The sequence below is a fragment of the Megascapheus bottae genome, chromosome 6, assembly GCF_031878675.1.
Source record: "Megascapheus bottae isolate mThoBot1 chromosome 6, mThoBot2.hap1, whole genome shotgun sequence".
NCBI classification, from domain to species: domain Eukaryota; kingdom Metazoa; phylum Chordata; class Mammalia; order Rodentia; family Geomyidae; genus Megascapheus; species Megascapheus bottae.
The window spans coordinates 21,585,183-21,605,438 of NC_143514.1; the positions used below are offsets into that span (position 1 = coordinate 21,585,183).

A 20,256-nucleotide genomic window follows, 5' to 3' on the forward strand; every position below is an offset into this window, starting at 1 on the left:
GGTAATAGGCACTCAATAGTTGTTTTAGAGATAAAAGGAAGAAGCTGAACTGCTTTGTACAATTGAAGATCATAATTTTTAAAAGAAAGAAAAGAAAACTAGGCCCCAGTGGCTCATGCCTATAATTCTAGCTCCTCAGAAGATCTCAGAAGGCTGAGATCTCAACCTTCTGAGATCTGAGGAATTCAGTTGGAAGCCAGCCCAGGAAGGAATGTTGGTTAGACTCTTACCTTACATTACAAATTATCACTAAAGACAAGAAGTGAAATGGTGGCTTAAGTGATAGAAAAGCTAAGGAACAGTACCCAAGCCTTGAGTTCAAGCCCAGAACTGGCAACAAAGAAAGGAAGAAAAGAAATATGAGAGGAAAGAAAGGGAGGGAGGGAAGGAGAGAGGGAGGGGAAAGGAAGGGAAGAAAGAAAGGAAGAAAGAAAGAAAGAAAGAAAGAAAGAAAGAAAGAAAGAAAGAAAGAAAGAAAGGAAGGAAGGAAGGAAGAAAGAAAGAAAGAAAGAAAGAAAGAAAGAGGAGATGGGGAGATAGAGGGAGGGAGAGAAGGGAGGGAGGGAGGGAGGGAGGGAGGGAGGGAGGAAGGAAGGAAGGAAGGAAGGAAGGAAGGAAGGAAGGAAGGAAGGAAGGGACACAGAGCAAAAGAAGAAAATGAGAAGAGGAAGGCAAGTGGGGGAAGGCGGGGGAGGAAAGGAAAGTTTGCAAACTCCTTCCAGAGAAGCAAAAATCCTAGGTCACATTTTCAGGCAGAGGACAACACACAAAACACACAAAACACACACACACACACACACACACACACACACACACACGTAGGAACCACAAAACAGGAAATGAAAACATAGAAACTTCTAACACCAGCCTACTGCAAAAGGCCACTCACCAGGAAATTGCCTAGAGATGATGGCACAGACATAAACGGCTCATTACTTTCCCTGAAAATATTTCTCCTGTTTGTGAGCAACAAGCACCCATTCAGCCAACTGTGTGGCGCTTCAGCTGAAATAACAGCCCAAAGGAAATGTGTAATTGGCTTTTATCAAATTGAAACTGTGGGGCAGCCTGGCCCAGCCAAAGCTGTTTCTGACTCTCACACAGTAATGATTCTCTGCCTACAATGTCAGGCCATCTGTAGGAAAAGAAACAGAGACAGAGAGAAGAGAAAGAGGAACAGCGTTTGGGTCATTTTCAGCTCTTCTGTAAGGATATTTAGCTGAATCAGCCAGCAGGGCTAAAATAACCTGGCTCCTCCTATAAGGTATCTGTGATGTGGGAACTGGAAGAGACAGAGAGGTGTTTTTGGTTTTGTTTTTGTTTTTCATGAAAAAAAGGTAACTTACAAATACATTTAAAAAGAATCATAAACTCTTCCCACCTGCCAATATGAAATTTATACGTGGAAATAATGAACTTAATATCAAAGCACATGTGCCATTACCCAGAATATTTGATCATAATAATTCAATCATTACTGGACATTTTCAAAACTAACAGTGGAAAATAAATTTTGTGACTCATCACAAAGGACATAGAGCATTATCCCCAGGATCGATAATAAGTCTGTAGTTTGAAGGGGTAGAGAAGAGTTCAAAATAATCCAGATTCTTGGGAACCTTGTTGAGTGCTTTGAGAACTTCATGGCTTATCTCATCTTCACCCAGCAATTTATTTTTCCGATCCTGGGACTTAAACGCAGGGCCTGGACACTGTCCCTGAACCTCTTTATGGAAAAAGCTAGCATTCTACCACTTGAGCTACAACTCCTCTTTCAGCTTTTTCTGAGGGGTTTATTGGAGATAAGTCTCAGAGTCTGCCCAGGCTGGCTTCAAACTTCAATCCTCAGATCTCAGCCTCCTGAGTAGCTAAGATTACAGGTGTGAGCCACTAGCACCTTGTTCATCCAGCAATTTTCCATCCACCTTCCTTTAAGGCCCCTGTGAGTTTTGAAATCCCCACCTTGGCCTACTAACCTCAGGAGAACATATGAGTTTCACTTAGAATGATTTCACCTGGGCTCAGATTTCACCCGGTGCTTTCCCTTACAACCTAAGAGCAGTATTGCCAGACTATTTCAGGTTCAAAGATCTAAAGGACCACATGACCCCAATCTTGTCTTCAAGAAAAATGTCAAGAAGTGCTAATAATGCAAAGAACCTCCAGTCACACTGGCCTGGGCTTGACCGAGAAGGGGAGTGTAATATACCATAGTTGGAACTTGTAATAACCTAGCAGGCTTCGCTGCCAAACTGATTTTGTTTTTGTAGAAATGCCTAACCTGCTCAACCATCTGTGGGTGGTTACGACCACTTGCACGTGGTTTCATCCTTGTGGTTATTGACGATGGGCATCGTAAGATGCATGGGGTGTTGACCTTTAAAAGCTCAGCCCCTCTGAAGGTCAGGGCTGCTTTGTATCAGCCCGAAGAAGCCTCTATTAAACTGACTCCTACCTCGGTTTACTGCTGACTCTATTGTAGGGGGGTTCAGGCCCCGGCCAAATGGCTGGGATATTATAGAACTTAGGGTCTTGCTCTTGCTGGGCAGGCACTTTACTGCTTGTGCCCACGTCCCCAACTCAGCCATTCTTTTCTTAAACTACCTAAATCTCAGTTCCCCGATTAGCAAAGTGGACTTTTAAGTATTCCTGTGATGGTTAAAAGAAACAGCGTGCCTGGTGTGAAATACGAAGTTGTTTTGTATCTTTGAACAAGACAATCTCTCTGAACGTTCTCTCTTGAAAAACTAGATATAATAATCACCTCTCCATATGTTTATAAAGATTATATATGTAAATTTTGCAAGAATTATAGAAGTAATATATGCAAATCACCTGGCCCCATGCCTGTTACACAATAACAGGCAGTGTTCGATTTATTGCTCTCTTCCTCCCGGACTACCAGGATAAGGGTTTGGTTGCTTCATCACAGCCAACCTGGCCCCAGCAATTAACTAATATCCGAAAGAATGTGTCCCTAAAGTTGGTTTCCCGAACTGCTTGTGTTTGGAATTCCCTACCTGTGGGGCTTTCATTCCATATCCATAAAAGGAAAAATTATCCATAGGGTGGCCTTATAAGAAGATGGCTAGGAAGGAAGCTGTCAGTTGCAGGATGCATCGCTCAACACTAGAGGGAGCAAAAAGCTCAGAAAAGCAGTTAGTGCCACACCCAAAAATCTCAGAACTCCCCTACACCACCCCCATGTCCCCTGCAGCCCAGGTCTCCGCAGGAAGTGGTCATTTAAGGCCTACCCAGAAAAAGCCTTCATGGAAACAAATGATGGGAGGAGGGGTGAAACTCGGGGACTAGGGAAGAGCATATACCTTCATTTTGGAAAACTCTTTAGCTTGGTTGTGGCTAAAAAGTATTTGGACTGCAACAGCCTTGTTCCCTCAAGAGGACTGAGAAAAAAGAGATAGGCAGGCAGGCCACTTCATTTCTTCAGTTCAGTACTCCCTGAACCACATTTGCCCTCTCTTCCCTGCTAAGCCTTGATTAGTACTCATTACTTTCTCCTCCCTTGTTTTTCCCTGTGTGTGTGTGTGTGTGTGTGTGTGTGTGTGTGTGTTTCTTTCATTTTTCTGGTGGGGTAAAGCTCTAACCTAGGCCTTGAATGCTTTAAGCAAGCATTCTATTGCTCAGCTACACTCCTGGCCCTCTTTGTTTTTTAAAAATTCAAATTACACTTGTAATTTCAAGAAAATTACTACCCTGCTCCAAGCATTCTAAAAGTTAACTTTTCAGATTTTTTTTTCCCTTCTGCCTTTCCCTAACGTATTGAGCATGGCACAGAGAAAGTAGAACAGAAGTATAAGGGTGCACTTTGAATCAGTTCTAATTACATCTATACTCATGAGTCCCGTATGAAATGGACCTCTTTGTGCCTCAACTTCCATGTCTGCAAAATGGGAACATTTATATTTATCCCAAGGGATTCTTTTAATGATGAAGAGATGTCAAGTGAAAATAACATGGAGCTGGTCACATCAGAGACTGTCACCATAAATGCATGCAGCATACATAATGATTTCCTAAGCATAGACTGATACAGTTGTTAGGAATTAGTTCACTACTTTCATGACATTTTCTAATGTTAGAGTTTAATGGGGACATTTCGTTGTCAATCCAGTTTGTAGAGTGGTTTATGAATGGAGTCCTCTCTAAATGCATACCTACTTATGATCTCATAATGTGGAATTATGTGGAAATATGATCTTTGCTGATGTAATAGTCAGGATGATGTCACTTAGCATCTTAGCTATTCAGGAGGCTGAACCTGGAGCACAAGTTGTGCTTTTATAAAAGAGGAAAAAACATACAGAAACACAGAGAAACTAGGCACTGGTAGCTCAGAACTATAATCCTAGCAACTCAAAAAGCTGAGATCTCAGGATCCTAGTTTGAAGCCACCCTCCGGAGGAAAATACATGAGAGCGGGGCTGGGAGTTTGGTTTAGTAGTAGAGTGCTTGCCTAGCATGCACGAAGACCTGAGTTCAATTCCTTGGTACCACATACATAGAAAAAGCTGGAAATGGTGCTGTTACTCAAGTGCTAGAGCTCTAGCCTTGAGAAAGCTCAAGGACAGTGCTCAGGCCCTGAGTTCAAGCCTCAAGACTAGCAAAAAAAAATACATGAGAGTTTTAAATTCAGTTAACTAGCTAGATGCTGAAAGTGGAGCCTGAGGCTCAAGTGGTAGAGCACCAGCCTTGAGTAAAAAAGTGAAGGGACAGCCCAATCTCCAGTGCCTCACACACACCTGTAATCTTACCTGTGCTGCTGGCTGAGATCTGAGATTTGCAGTAAAGTCTACAAAACTCTTATCTCCAATTAACCACCAGTAAACTGGAAGTGGGGCCATGGTTCAAGTGGTAGAAGGCTAGCTTTGTGCAAAATAGCTTGAGGTCAGTGTCTAGGCCCTGAGTTCAAGCCTCAGGACTGGTGCAAATTAAAATACACACTATTATGAGCTAATATTTTACTTCAGTGTACCAAGACTCTAAATTGATTGACAAGTTTTATAACTTGAAGAATGACAGGACTGCAGAACTGGCCTCCCACTGGTATAGCCTGAAGGGCAGCAGTCTGCTCATTACCTCTGGGAGTGACGAATTCAAAGAAAAACATCCTCAGGAATCTAAATCCTACAGGCAGGGATGATGTCATGCCTGTCCAATCCCTCCCAACTAGCCCCGAAATGAGCTGAAGTGAACCTGGGGAGTCAGACAAGTTGCCTAAGGAAGCTGGAAAGGAAGTGGGCCACTGGGTAGTGCTCTCACCAGGTCATCCTTGGAGTAAAACACTGGTGGTGGATTAAGAGCTCCAGAAGGGAGGGAGACGCTGATTCACTAGAACAAACCTTCCAATGACTCACAAGCCAGCAGCCTGTTGTCCCACATCTGCCTCATTGTCAGGCGATGAGGCACTTCCTCATTGCACACCCAAAGCCAAAGCAAAAGGGAGGAGGAGGAAACACGAGTTTTACAAGTTGGTGGGCCTATTCCAGCACCTAGGACTTGTTTTTAATCATTTAAGAGATTCTGTGTTCAGTTAGTAGTTATAATAAGCACCTATTGTGTAACTCCTGTAGATGGTCTTGCTAAATCCTAGTTTAAGTTCTGTGTCATAGGTGATTACTCCAAAGCATGCGGACTTCTGTGGAACACCTTAGCATCCAGTCTCGCCATCCTTTACACATAGTGTAGACATGACCCTCTGAAGCCCACAGTCAAAAGGGTGAGACGTGGAGCTAGCTCTTCTCTTTTTCTTTTTTCTTTTTCTTACTTTTTTTTTTCTTTTGCCAGAACTAGGGCTCAGTGCACTGTCCCTGAGCTTCTTTTGCTCAAGCCTAGCACTCTACCACTTTGAGCCACAGTGCCACTTCCAGCTTTTTCTGGTTATGTGGTAGTGAGGAATAGAACCCTGGGCTTTGTGCATACTAGGCAAGCACTCTACCAGTAAGCCACATTCCCAGATCACTAGCTGTTTTCTTTTCTTTCTTTTTTTTCCCCACTAGCTGTTTTCTTAATGCTGGTTTTATAACCATCCATGTCTCTTCGCTAGCTCGTCCTCCTTATGAGAGCCAGTATGTGCCATGAGCAACATACTGTAGAGATTTGGAGCTATATGCTGTATGTCCTTGGAAGGATACTTCTTAAAATGGGGATCCAGTATTAGGCTTGAGCTGTGGGTCTCATTCTCATTTGGCCTTTTCGTGAATGACTGATGCACTACCACTTGAGCCACATCTCCACTTCCAGCTTTCTACAGGTTAATTGAAGTTAAGAATCGCAGGTTTGGGGCTGGGAGTTTGGCCTAGTGGTAGAGTGCTTGCCTAGCATGCACGAAGACCGGGGTTCAGTTCCTCGGTACCACACATACATAGGAAAAAAAAAATCCAGAAGTGGTGTTGTGGCTCAAGTGACAGAGTGCTAGCCTCAAGAAAGCCCAAGGACAATGCTCAGGCCCTGAGTACGGTCCCCACTACTGGCAAAAAAAAAAAAAAAATGCAGGTTTGTCTGCCTGAGCTGGCTTCAAATCATGATTTTTCAGCATCCTAAGTAGCTAAGATTATAGGCATAAACTATTGAGACATGACTTGGAAACACACACACACACATACACATACACACACCACACACACACACATACACATACACACACCACACACACACACACACACACACACACACACACACACACACACAACTAGTTCTGTAACTTTGCTTTATTTATCTGAATCTTTATCTTCATTGGGCATTCTGATGTCCCTTTTAGAGTGTGATAGATTTTTTCACTCTATACTGAAGACTATAGTTATATAAAAGAACACGATATAGTGGCAATGTTTAAAAAAAATACTGCTTTATTACCTTCAAGCTATGAGTACATAGCCTGCCATCTCCCACCATCCTGTAAAGTACATGAGGCCAGGCTGCATCTGCCTTGACATTTGTGTTTGCCTCTGCTAGTACTAGTCCCTAATCCTATCTTGCTAGTATCTGTGATTCACATTAATGTATTGAAAGTAATACATTACTTATGCATTATAAATATTTGCTTTTTATTTATTTATATTTTATTATTATTATTTTGCCAGTCCTGGGGCTTGAGCTTAGGGCCTGAGCACTGTCCTTGGGCTTTCTCAAGGCTAGAGCTCTACCACTTGAGCCATGGCACCACTTCTGGCTTTCTCCATGTATTGTGGTACTGAAGAATCGAACCCCAGTCTTTGAGTGCTAGGCAAGCACTCTACCACTAGGCCAAACTCCCCGCCCATCGGGCCAAACTCCAGGCCCATTGTATTTTATTTTAAAACAATGTGGTAATCATGAATTTAGGGAAGTACAGCCTAGGGGAAAAAAAAAAACCCAGAACCTTTGGCCTCAGGTAAGGATCCAGCTTGAGATACATCTTCACTCTGCATTGTTTGGGCTTACCTAGTGTTTACTATCACCCCAAAAATTGTCAGGAAGGCATTCTTTTTATCCAACCACTCTTTTACAAACACAGGAGTCCATAATGGAGTCAAGCTCCCACCCAGCTGGGATGCATAATACAGACCAATTTTTTATGTGCCAGTCCTGAGAGTTGAACTTAGGGACTGGGTGCTGTTCCTGAAGGGTTTTGTTCACCCCCCTGCCCCCAAACTCAAGGCTAATGCTCTACCATTTGAGCCACAGCTCCACTTCTGGTTGTTTTTGTTGTTTGTTTTGTTTTTGTGTGTTTAATTGGAGGTAAGAGTCTCCCAGACTTCCTGCCCAGACTGGCTTTAGACTGTGAACCTCAGATCTCAGCCTCCTGAATAGCTAAGTAGCCATTGGAAGCCCAGTTTACAAGTGTGTGTGTGTGTGTGTGTGTGCACGCGCGTGCGTGTGTACTGGGTCTTGAACTCGGAATCTGGTGCTCTCTCTTAGCTTTTTCACTCAAGGTTGGTGCTCTACCACTTGAATCATACCTCACCTCCAGCTATTTGCTGGTTGACTGGAGACAAGTGTCTCACGGAGTTTGCAGCCTGGAGTGGCTCCAAATGGTGATTCTCAGCCCTTGGCCTCCTGGGTAGATAGGATTACAGGTCTGAGCCGTCCATCAATGGCTGGCACATTTGTAATATTTTGACTTCTGCCTGGAGGTAGGTTCTCAAGCCTTGCAGGATGTTACTGTGTTTCTCTGCCTCTGGGGCAGCGGCGTGGGGCGCTGGTTTCCCCTGCTCCATAGAAGGTGAAAAGGTGATGGTCTCCAGGTGCTGCTTGGCTGGCGCCTTAGCTTGGAGTCCCACACCCCCAAGCAGACCCAGGAAAAAGAGGGAGCAAGGAAGTTATCCAACTCCCGATCCTTAAAGTAGGCAGCCCGATTCACTTCGTTTATTAACACTTTAAAATGAAAATCCCAGTTATTCAGGCCACCAGAAGTCCGCCATTCGTGCTTCTCTCGCAGTCAGGGTAAGACGGACACGCCGGGGCCCACAACCTTCACGGAGGCGGAAAGCCGCAGAGCCCGGGTGGAGAGCGCGAGCCCACCTCCGAGTCCCGGCCTCCGGAGGGCGCCCTCCCCGGAAGTGACGCGAACTCAATCCCAGCCTGGCTCTCTCCACACAAAAGGGATCCTGAGGCTCCGGGAGGAGCCTGAGTGACATTGGAGAAGCCCCGCCTCCCGCCGGTACGGATTGGTGTCGGCGCTGCCGAGGCGAGTCGATGATTGGTCCCGGTGAATGTCAGTGCGGCCGCCGGCGGCTGAGGGGGCGAGGCCTCGAGAGGCTGTGGATGAGGAGCGGGTTGGCGGAGGCGGCTTGGGAGCGGATCCCCGAGAACCACGGAAAGGTAGGGGTCGCTGGCCGTGGCCAGAAGACCGGGGTTTCGAGAGAAAAATAGCTGGGGCTCGAGCGGCGGTTCCCTCCGGTCCTCGTTCTGACTGCCGCGGAGCCAGTCCCCGAGGGGGCGGGGCCGCCTCCTCCTCCCGGTGTTCCCCGAGGAGGCGGCTCCGCATCCTCCGGGATCCTCGCCGCAGTTCATTGTCCCCCCCCCCGCCCCCGCACCTCCACCGCCGTCGTCCCCAGCTCCTCGGCAGCGGCGCCCCTCTCGCGCCCCTCGGCCGCAGGCTCCCTTCCTCTCAGCGGCGCGGCCTGGGCGGAGGCGGCCTGACGGGTTCCCATTCCCTCCGCCGCCGCCCGCACTCCCTCCGTACCCCGGGGAGGCCCCGCACCCCTCCCTACACCTGCCCTGCTCGCCGCGGAGAGCCCGAGCTCGATTGTTCCAGACGACGAAACGAGCGTTGCTGTTAACTGTTGTTACTGTTTTAAGGAGGGATGGGGAGAAGCAAACACCCCTAGCCCCGACGTGAACCGGCACCTTTTCAGACCAGACGGCCCCCTCCTCCTCCAGCCCCCCGCCCCCCCCCCCGCCTTTCTGCCCAGCCTCCCTCCTGCAGCCCCCCATCCCCTCCCCCGCTCCGGGGGGCCGAGCTGCCGAGCCCGAGGACTTCACCGGCGCCGGAGGAGGAGGGAGTTGCTCTCCTCAGCCCAGGAGCCTTCTCCCATCTCCACCGATTCTCGGTGGGAATGCAGCCTCCCCCGGGGCATTGTTTTTGTTCTGGGGGGCTCTCGTTTCATTTCTGCATCCCCCCCCCCATTTCTTCTCCTGAGCACTCCAGGAGCCGCCATCCTCGCGTTTCGCGCTGAGGTGGGTGTGCTGGATGCCTGCCGTTGGCCCATATTGTTTGGATTGTTCGGCAGTCAATGAATAACTGCGTGGTTTTCCCACTGAACCCGTGTTAGCTGAGTGACTTAACATTCTTCCTTCGGGGTGGGATGGTCTGCGGCCGGAGGAGATGGCCGTTCACCTTGAAGGTGGTACTGCGGCTGGATGAGACAAAAGGCAGGAAATGTTTGAAGGAAATTCAGGTTCCGTCGGCTAGGTTTATGATTAATCTGGTCCTGTGGCCTTTGGTTGGTAACTATAGCCTAGCCCCTCTTTATCGTCACACACACACACCCCCTCCCCGAAACTAGTACACGTAGGTAATATTGATAAATAGTATGGATTAATTTTAAACACCAGTTGTCATCTACAGAGATTTACAGTACGAAAATAAGTTTGAAATCTTTGAATAAAGACATGGCTAAACTGCTATTCATGTATATAACTTTAAAAGAATAAATATTTTGTTAAATTGGCCTTAGTTTCATCTGATGAAAGTATTGATAATTTTGACCTAGTGTCGAGGTCATTGAATCCCCAGAATTGATCTATGGCTAGCACCTAATGATCTGTCACTAATAGGAAAATTTACCATCTTTACTGGCATTGTTTCTTTTGCTTTTAATCTCAAGTCTATCTTGTTACTGTTTATAACTAAAGCTGATAGCTGATGCAAAGAGTTGGGATCACAGAGGGTGATTGTAGTGGCTGTTGTCTTTTACTTTCCTGATTAGACTTCCTAAAGATAGACTTCCTGGAGGTAACTATTTTTGAATAGTTAGGCGCCAGGGTTTGGAGCCTCTGTGTACTCACAGATCTACTGCCTGGTGATTGTTTCCAGATCTCTAGTGAGGAAGCACAAAGAAGAAACTGTGTGAAGGGTCTTTAGCACACACAGTTTATTGCCATGGGAGGGTAAGGCATGGGCCCCCAGGAACAGCCGAAAAATCTAAAAGCAGAACAGGAAATCCCCAAAAGATATATCCTATTACATGAGCAGAGAACAGAAAATAAACTAAGGTAAGAGACCAAAGTAATGGTGGATTGCAGGAGCCTTCATAAACAGAAAAAGCAACTGATTTCTTTGATTGTTTGGCACAATGTGTTTGATACATCTTTCTTTGGATCTTGGATATGGTATTTTTTTTCTAACTTTCTTAATGCCTTTCTGGTTATGTTTGATGAAGAAAAGCATTGTTTGCAGAATTTTTAATGTAGCCAATCAATTTATCTCATGAAGTTTGAAATCCTTGCCTATGAAACCAAAGTATCTTTTTTTAATTTAATTTTATTGTCAGGGTGATGTACAGAGGAGTCAAGATTACATAGATAAGATAGTGAGTACATTTCATTGTTACCCCCTCCCATGTTTTTCTCACACTTTCCCTTCTCTACCCTCTCACTCCCCTCCCCCCACAAGTATCTTAAGTGACTAAAAACCCGAACCTTTCTATAAGAAAATACCTGCTGGTTAGATAATACCATTTTGCTGCCATGATTGAACCAGACTTCTCAATAGTAGTTATTTTAGGATTTAATATTTCTAAGAATTTGGCTTAATAGGAATAAAGTAAATGTAGAAGAACATACTACGAACTGTTTTGTTTGTTTTAGTTTCTGAATGTTTTGTTTTTACACATTGCTGATCTACTTTGGTTTTTTATCTAATTGGGTGTGCTAGTCCTGGGAGTCAGGTCCTGGGTACTGGTACTGTCCCTGAGCTTTTTTTTTTCTTTCTCATGACCAATACTGTACCACTAGAGCCCACTTGAGCCACAGCTTCGCTTCTGGGCTTTTTGCTAGTTAAAGAGTCTCACTACTTTCCTACTCAAGCTGGTTTTGATCCCAAATGCTCACATCTCAGACTTCTGAGTAGCTAGGATTATAGACATGAACCAATGGTACCTGGCTGGATTTTTTTTTTTTTTTTTTTTTTTGGCTAGTCCTGGAGCTTGGACTCAGGGCCTGAACACTGTCCTTGAGCTTTCTCAAGCTGGCTGGATTATTTAAAATTCATTTTTAGGTGCTTAGTGTAGTTGTTTAAAGCACAGATTGTAAAGGCAAACCTATATGCAGATCTCTATCATCTTTTACCCTTGACACACAGCAAGGCAAGAACATAGCTTTCTAACTTCATTAGACCTCAATTTTTTTTCATCTTTAAGGTAGAAGTACCTTAGAGGACCATTTGTTTTGAAGGATTTTTGAACTCAAGGTGTCTGACTATAGGTGACACTCAATGATTTATTATTTCATAGTTATTAGCACTTGCTTTGTGCGTTAAAGCAATTAGCAAATGCTGTATTAAATTAGTAAGTGCTATATTCCCAGCACTGAAGCAGGATCGAGAATTCAAGGCCAGTGTGGGTCACACCATATATTTATATGTGATAACGAAGGGGAAAGAGAGAAGAAAAGAGATGAGGTCAAAAGAAGAGATGGAGTATTCTACTACTTTTGCATTTTAGCTAGAGGTGAAGGTGAAGTAGTGCCTGATTATAGTTAGATTTATCAATGTATAGCTAAAGCTCCTAAATTGGATGAAACAAAGCTTGTTTATAATAGTCATGATTTCGAACATCTGAGTCAAAAATTGTTAGGTGTGTGTATGTCTTAAGAGTATATCTGTTTCACAATTTTGTTCTATAAATTATCTTTCTAGAATATTTTTTGCCTGAGGGAAAAGAAAAGCAAAGGACAGAGGCAGCTGATAATGTCTTTCTGAGTTACTAGTTGTTCTCCTCTGTTAGATGCTGAACCTAGAATATCAGTACATATTGATTGCTTTATAGGGTTGTACCTTCCATGAGATTTAAGCAATTTTCTTGTTTATCTTTTGTTCAAGTGACTATTGCCTTATTTTTGAAGACCATCTCTCTAGCTTTGCCAAAATCAAAGCACAATTAATTATAGGGACAACCAAGGCTGAGATGAGAAGAAAACATGGATAGGGGATTTAGAGCACAGGTGAGGGATGGCCAGGACAGATCTTTGTAGAATGAATACAGAACTTCAAACAAGCATTGCAGAAGGGAATAACATGGTTCCTCCCTGCCAAGTATATCCAAACAGTGCTTCCGATTCAAAGCCAAAACTTCCCGTGTCATTGTGTCCTTTGCTGCTGAGTGAATCCCTTTCTGAAACCACAAAGAATGTGATCCCTTAATTGTTACTAAGTTTAAAGACCATAACCCATAACTGATTCTAAGTTTAATAGAAACTGGACAGGAAAAACGGGGGAATACAAAATAATAGGGTTTGCAGACAAGAAAGGACTTGTGGCCCGGAGCCCCAAGAGATCTGTACAGATGCTCTGCCTAGAACTGTGGGCAAGGGCTGTGTTGACCTGTGCTGCTTGGCAAGGGGCATTGCTATTCATAGGAAGGTGAGAGCCAAAAAAGAACAGTAGAAAAGCAGAGTAAATTGTTTTAAGAAGAGGTAGGAATTGCAGGACAGGAAAGAGAAGAATGAAGGAACTGCTAAGCGAGAGGAAAAAGAAAAGCCGAGCTTACTTGAGAGAAGTGTACTTCAGACTTGGTTTCTGCTTAATTTTGCTAGTTTCTCCTTTCTGCTAAAAGTAACAATATTTGATGATCAAATGTGGTCTGGTCTAGTGCAATATACTAGTTTTATCATATTGTTTCTAGTCCTTAAATTGAGGACGCCGAGAAGGTTTTTGGTTCTCTTTTCTTCTTTTGCGGTAGCTGTAGGGGTTGAACTCAAGGTCTTGTTTTTGCTAAGCAGGAATTCTGCTACTTGAGCTATCTGTGCTGTTTCCCCCAGCCCTTTTGCTTTGTTATTTTGAAGATTTAGTGTTTACACTTGGGCTAGCCTGGATCCCCCTATTTACTCACGCAGTTGAGATGACACATGCAGCCACCACCACCATTGCTGAGCTGTTGTTTGAAGTGGGGAGTCTTTTTTTTTTTTTTTCATAGTCTGGCCTTGAACCATTATCCTTCCAAATTCTGCCTCCCTTTCATCTAGGATTATTGCCATGAGCCACTGCAGCTGGCTGATATTTTCTTTAAAAGGCTCCATCTCCAAAGACTTCATTTCTTAGCCCTTGGCCCTTTACCACACTAGCTGTTGCTCACTTGTTCCTCTTGGGGGTTTAATTACTTCTCATTCAGCATGTCTCACATCACAGTCATCATTTCCCCCAATAAGTTCCTTTTCTAACATCTCTCTTTCTGTAGATGGCATCATCAGTCTGGTCATCCAGTCTCAAAACCTCAGCTAATCGGGCCTTAGTTTTCCTCTTAACCTTCCTGAATGAAATCAAGTCATCAGATTATTATAAGTGAATTCTTCCTTTACATCGTGTTTTTTCCATTCTTATTGCCCACCATTCTATTTTACACATTTTGCCTTACATCTATCTATTCCTTCTATTTTTTTCTACCAATTGTTCTATCTCATTTCTCTTCAGTCAGTCAAATTAATTATTGTACCTGAGCCATAGCTCTGCTGAATTTTTTTTTTATCACTTTCAAGTTGAATAGATGGAGTACTTGTCCAGAAGAGTTAGGAGTTTTGTGAGATAGGAAACAGATGGGTTAGGGCCATAGTGCTGTATGTGGCTCAGTGATAGAGCACTTGCCTTGTATGCCTGAGGTCCTGAGTTTGATTCCTAACACTGACAAAAAAATCAAATATGTAAACAGATGATCTAATAAAACAATGTGGTAACGGTTCCTGAGTAACAAGGGTTAATACATATCCACTATGCATTTAATTTGATATAATAGCTATACGATTTTTAGAAAAATCTACTTTCAGTTATTTACAAGCTAAAATTGTGACTCAATTACAGTTTGTAAAAGTGGAAGCACAGACATGTTTTTTATTTATATTGCTAAAGACCTGAAAGGCTAATGTGATTTTTTGGAGGAGAAGGGCAGGGGGAGATGTGCTTGTCGTTTCCCCAATAATGTGACATATCATTAATGTGGACATGTGTTGAACAGGTCCCTACACCGATTTCCTCATGAGCTAGCCAGGCCATCTCCTCCCAGGAGCAGATAGACCTGCCAAGTCAGAAGGAATAAATTTGTTTTTCTTTGTAAATTAGACACTGTGGTAGTGGTGCCGCTCCTTTGGTGGAGGGACAGCTTTACTATCCTCGCAGAGGCAATTAAATGGATGTTCATCAAGGATGAGAAATGGCTGACTAGTCACAGTCGTCACTTAACTCATTTAAACCATATAACCTCTTAGAGTATTTATTGCATTTTACAGGTGCAGAACTAAAAGTTATACGGACCTAGGAACTATATGAAGTGGCAGAGCTAGAGTATAAACCTGGCCTTTCACACACCAGAATCCATGTAAAACATTGTCTCTGGAGAATTACTGTTCCTGAAAATCTTGGAGCAAAAGTAATGGCATTGTTTGGCAACATTCAACTGATAACAAAACAATTTTTTTCTTCTTTTAATCATGTGGCAAAACCACATCACCAGTTAAATATTTGTTAGAAGTTTGTGTGATTTTTTTTTTGATAAGTACCTTTACTGTTTTACGGTTAATCTCCACGATACTCACCGTAGAGTTTCTCCTAGTTTGGTATCCCAGTGGAACCCATGACATCATCCAACATTAACGTTTGAAGGGTTTTTACATTCCAGACTGCCTCTAGAATTGTGGCTCATGAATCATTTTACTGAAAATAAAATGTTATTATTCCTTTGTTGTAGTGGCTTTATTTCCAAACAGCAAAATTTTAGGAGCTTGATAGATAGATGATATGGGTATTTGAAGTCATTTTATAATTTAAACAAAGCTGACTGACAAATGTTGAAATAATCTGAACTTTGTTAATATGCTGGTATTAAAAGATAAGTTTTTTATGTTTCCAGTAAAGTTTTATTAAGGCAAAACCCATTTTTTATTCTTAATAGCTAAACTCATTCTTGTTTTTGACTATCACATACTCTCAAGAATTATTATCAATAAGAATATGTGGAAACATGTTTTTAATAACTTTGTGCTAATGTCCTTGTGAAGGAAGAGATGTTTGAATGTTTGTTAATGAGCACATAAGCATAAATTTTGCTGGCACCATGCAATGAAAACAGTGTGAGAAAGATGCATGTAATAGCATACAGATGGGTGAGGCTTAAAATTAAGGAAAACAAAAGCTTGATATTTGTCATGGTGTCTCAGGAAGTAGATTAAACTGAATCTTTAAAAAAATATTGAGTACTGAACCTACATAGAGTGAGTATTATAGTTACATATTCAGTACTTGTTTGAAGTTGTGAGCACTGAATCTGATTATTTCTGAGGTCCCTTCCACCTTTGCTAATCACATTTGAGCTGATTTTTCTACCACACCATTCCTAAAGACCAGGAAGTCTTTGACTTCTCAAATTACCTGGGTTCAAATCCCATTTCTGCTATGTGCTAGTTATGAGACCTTAATCAAGTTCTGTAGCCTTTATGTCTTGACTTTGTTGCCTGTTAAATGAGGATGGTAGTAGTGACAAATTTGTTGGTTATGACAATACCTAAGGTGTTTTTTGGAAGGATTAAATTAGTCAAATACTGTCTGGCATACAATAATTTTTAGTTCAATAAGTATTTTTCTTTTCCATTACTAATACTATTATTGAATTTTTCTTAGGAAATTTTGCTATAGAACTGTGAGGTAGTGGTGGTGAATACTTTCATTCATTTTTGTATTGTACCTAAATCCAGAAAGTCTGATATCTTAGAATCTACTTTAAATAGAATATTGTATATTTGGTGTGGGTATATACGTGTGTGTGCATGCGTATGTGCACAAGCACCAATCCCGGGACTCGAAGTCAGGGCCTGGATGCTGTTCCTGAGCTTTTTAGCACAAAGCTAGCACTCTGCCACTTGAACCACAGCTCCACTTTTAGCTTCATTGATGCTTAATTGGAGATAAAAATTCCTGCCTGGGTTGGCTTTCTCTGATCTCAGCTTCCTGAATAGATAGGATTATAGGTATGAGCCACTGACACCAAGTATTGCATATGTAAATAGAGTACTGCATTATTATAAATACTGACCTTGAGAAGAGTATTACCATAACTGCAGAGCTGGTCTTTTGAGACCCACTTCCCACTGTAATCTTGATTGCTACCACTGTTAATTTCTTTGTAAGTGTGCTAGTTGTATTTCAGGGTTACTCAAAGGATCCTGGAATTTAGAGTCTCTAAAAATGTGCCCAAACCATTCTGCTTTATGTAATGCTATCTATAATATGGCTAGAAGAAAGGTGGTAAGTCATCTTTTCTCAATTCTGAGAAATTAGATGTTGTGGTGTTCACATAGTAAGGCAAAGGCTTAGATCTAGTTCTAATGATCTTTAAAATAATGAAGTAAACTGGGTGTTATTGCTCACGCCTGTAATCCTAACTACCCAATCTAAATATCACAGTTCAAAGCCAACCCAGACATGAAAGTGTGTGAGACTGTTACCTCCAACTAACCATCAGGAAGCCAGAAGTAGAGCTGACTCAAGGTGGTAGAGTGCTAGCCCTGAGCAAAAGAGCTTAGGGACAGCACCTAGGCACTGAGTTCAAGCCCCATGACCAACACCCCCCCACCCAGCCAAACAAAAGTACTAAAGTGGTTAAGTGTATTATATTATTTTTCTTAGTCGTAGTTTTTTTGGTTTGTTTTTTTAAGTACAACAGACAAGTTGGCTTAAATAACAGACACATATTTTCTTACAGCCTTGTTGTGTTGGCAGGGTTGGATTTTATTTTTTCTTAAGACTTTTGTCTTTGGCTGATAGAAAACTTGTTCCCCTGTATCTTTTCATTGTTTTACCCTGACCCAGATTTCCAGTCATATTGAACTGGGACCCACTGTAATGAGTTCATTGTAATCTAACTTCTTAAAGACTTTTTTCTCCAAATTCAGTTACCTTCTAAGGTACTAGACATAGAGTATGAACCTAAGAATTTGGGAGCTGGGCCGGGCACCTGTGGCTCATACTTGTAATCTTGTTTACTGAGGAGGCGGAGATATGGAGGGTTATAGTTTCAAGCCAACCTGAGCAGAAGAGCCTTGGAGACCTCATCTCTAAATTAGCCAGCAAAAAGCTAGGCTAGATATGTGGCTCAAGTGGAGCACCCCAGCTGAGCAAGCAAGCTGAGCAAGTGCAAGGTTCTGAGTTTGAATGGATTACCAGCAAAAAATAATAGTACTTTCTTTTACCTTCCTAACAAAGAAAAGTCTTGATTTAAAATACTGGTAATGAAGCTTATATTGCTTTAATATAGGACTCTATAAAGTAAAATTGATTTTTACTTTGACTTTTGTAAATAACACTAGCCAAAAATCAGTTTGTTTTTGGTTTTGAAATAGATCTCCCTGTGTAGCTCTTGTCTAGAACTCTTAGTCTTTCTTGCCCCAGCTTCCCAGGTGTTGACCTCAAAAGTCCACACCACTGCACTCAGTTTTAAAGATACATTTTCTTGGTGAGAAAATCATTTTCTTAAAGCATATTGACATATTTATTCCCCCAGTATTGCTCTGAATGCCAAAAGAGAAGACAGGGACCGTTTAAAAACGTTGTTACTGTTTTATCCCTAGAGCATAAATAGTCCTTCAGAAAACCCAAAGTGCCAAGAGATGGGGAAATCTTGAATCTTTTCAGACAGTTATGGTAGTAAGCATATCAACATTTCTGCTTCCTGATTAAGGCTGGCCACATTTTAAAAAATAATAATACATTTTATCCATATTTAGATTTAGTATTTATACATGTGATTTTTCTTTTATTATTCCACATATACTGAGTTTTTAAGACCATGTATTAGTTAGTGGAAAGCTGTCAGAAACACTGTCCAAACTGTTGTTTTGCACTCAAGAGTTTTAAGAAGTATCTGATCTAAACCAGGAGTTTTGCCTATTGGTAGAGTGCTTGCCTAGCATGCATGAAGACCCAGGTTCAATTCCTTGGTACCACATACATAGAAAAGCTGGAAGTAGTGCTGAGGCTCAAGTGGTAGAGCACTAGCCTTGAGGGAAAAGCCCAAGGGCAGTGCTTAGGCCCTGACTTCAAGCCCCAGGACTGACAAAAAAAAAAGTATTTGATCCATATTTGGAGCTTGCTTGTATGTATATAAAAGTTTTTACATAATTGGAACAGATTCACTTTTCATCTTTGCTTATATATACTTATTAATACTAAAAATTTACTGAGTAGCCTGAATATATGTCAGTTGTAGATAAAGTACAAATTGCTTGAGTTTGATATCTAAGTTTGTAATAGTGATTTTTATACAGTTGTGCTAGAATAATCTAGTAAAGTGACTTTTCAGACTACGGGTTGATTTTTCTATAATTTTTTTTGAGTTTTGAGGAACTGTCTAAGTGACCTAAAAATGTTTTCTCTTTCATGTTCTGTGTCACCTACTACCTGGGAAACAAGAACCTTCACCTTCAGCTCCACACAAAATTATACTCACGCCCAGATACTAGACAAACAGTGGATTTATACTCCACCCTGCCCTGCCCTTTTGCTTTAGAAGTTGTTTGGGGTGTTTCTTTTCCTGCCATCCAGTTTCATGGTAAAAGGGCAATAATGCCTGTTATCCTATAGAGTTGATTCAGAATCTAAAGCAAAAGTTCTTCTTTAAAAAGGAAGAACAGTTAGAACTAGAATGAATGGAATTTGGGTATTTTCCAGAGAGAAAAAAGTCAAATTAACATGACCCAGAGCCCTGCCAGGCAGAGATTACAAACTCACGCATGTAATCTTGGCCACTTAGAAGGCTGAAATATGAAGATTGTGGTTCAAAGCCAGCCCTGGCCGGAAAACCTATGAGACTCTTATCTCCACCAGAAAGCTGTAAGTGGAACTGTAGTTTAAGCCCCTGTACTGACTTTTTTTTTTTTTTTTTTAAGCAGAGCCTAGAAAGCAACAGCATTTCCTAGAGAAAACCAACAGTTAAGGAGGGCATACGTGCTCATGGGCATGCACTTTTCACATGCCCACATAACTCTTCTCACTTGTCCTGGACATTGAACCCTCACTTGGTAGGATGGTAGCCGATTAGTAGACAAAATGGCATGTTGAGCCCATTTTAAATCATATATCACACTGAAACTTTAAATGGAATTTTTCTCAGGCATTGACATATGTCTTCATATTCATACATATTTATATGTATTTTGTAATTAAGAAAAATCTAAAACTTAGTATAGCTACAGCTGGCCATACCACAGAGTATGATAATATATCCAGACAACTTGTCCACAAGTGGTTTTTATTTCAAATTTATAGACTATAGAATTCCTCAGACAGAAATATCTGCTTGTAAACTGTTAAAGAAAGTTGCATCTTGGAGAGACTCTAATGGAAAGAATGAGTTGCACATGTGGCTGAAATGATCTCGTCTTTCAAAGTCATGTAATGAATGATGACAACGACAAGCAACAGCTCATTTAGAAATAAATGGAGAATGAGTCTTTGCCATGTGGCATGCCAAAAATCTTACAATCATATTTCTGATGATGACTTGGGTTAGAAACAGTCTTTTCCTGAGAACTCTGGGCCACATAATTCTGCCTTAT

The 20,256-nt window shown here is 42.0% G+C and overlaps 1 protein-coding gene across 3 annotated transcripts in view; it reads left to right on the forward strand.

The window, feature by feature from the left end:
• The first annotated feature begins 8,584 nt into the window (after positions 1 to 8,584).
• Positions 8,585 to 20,256, forward strand: part of Cttnbp2nl (CTTNBP2 N-terminal like) — a 43,668-nt gene continuing 31,996 nt past the window's right edge. The window contains exon 1 of one of the 3 annotated variants that reach the window (XM_090334433.1): positions 8,585 to 8,659. The gene's annotated coding sequence lies outside the window, so the exon portion shown is untranslated. Of the gene's footprint in view, positions 8,660 to 8,704; positions 8,821 to 10,636; positions 10,717 to 20,256 lie in introns of those variants that run through there. The other 2 variants (XM_090334431.1, XM_090334434.1) reach the window with 2 other exon arrangements.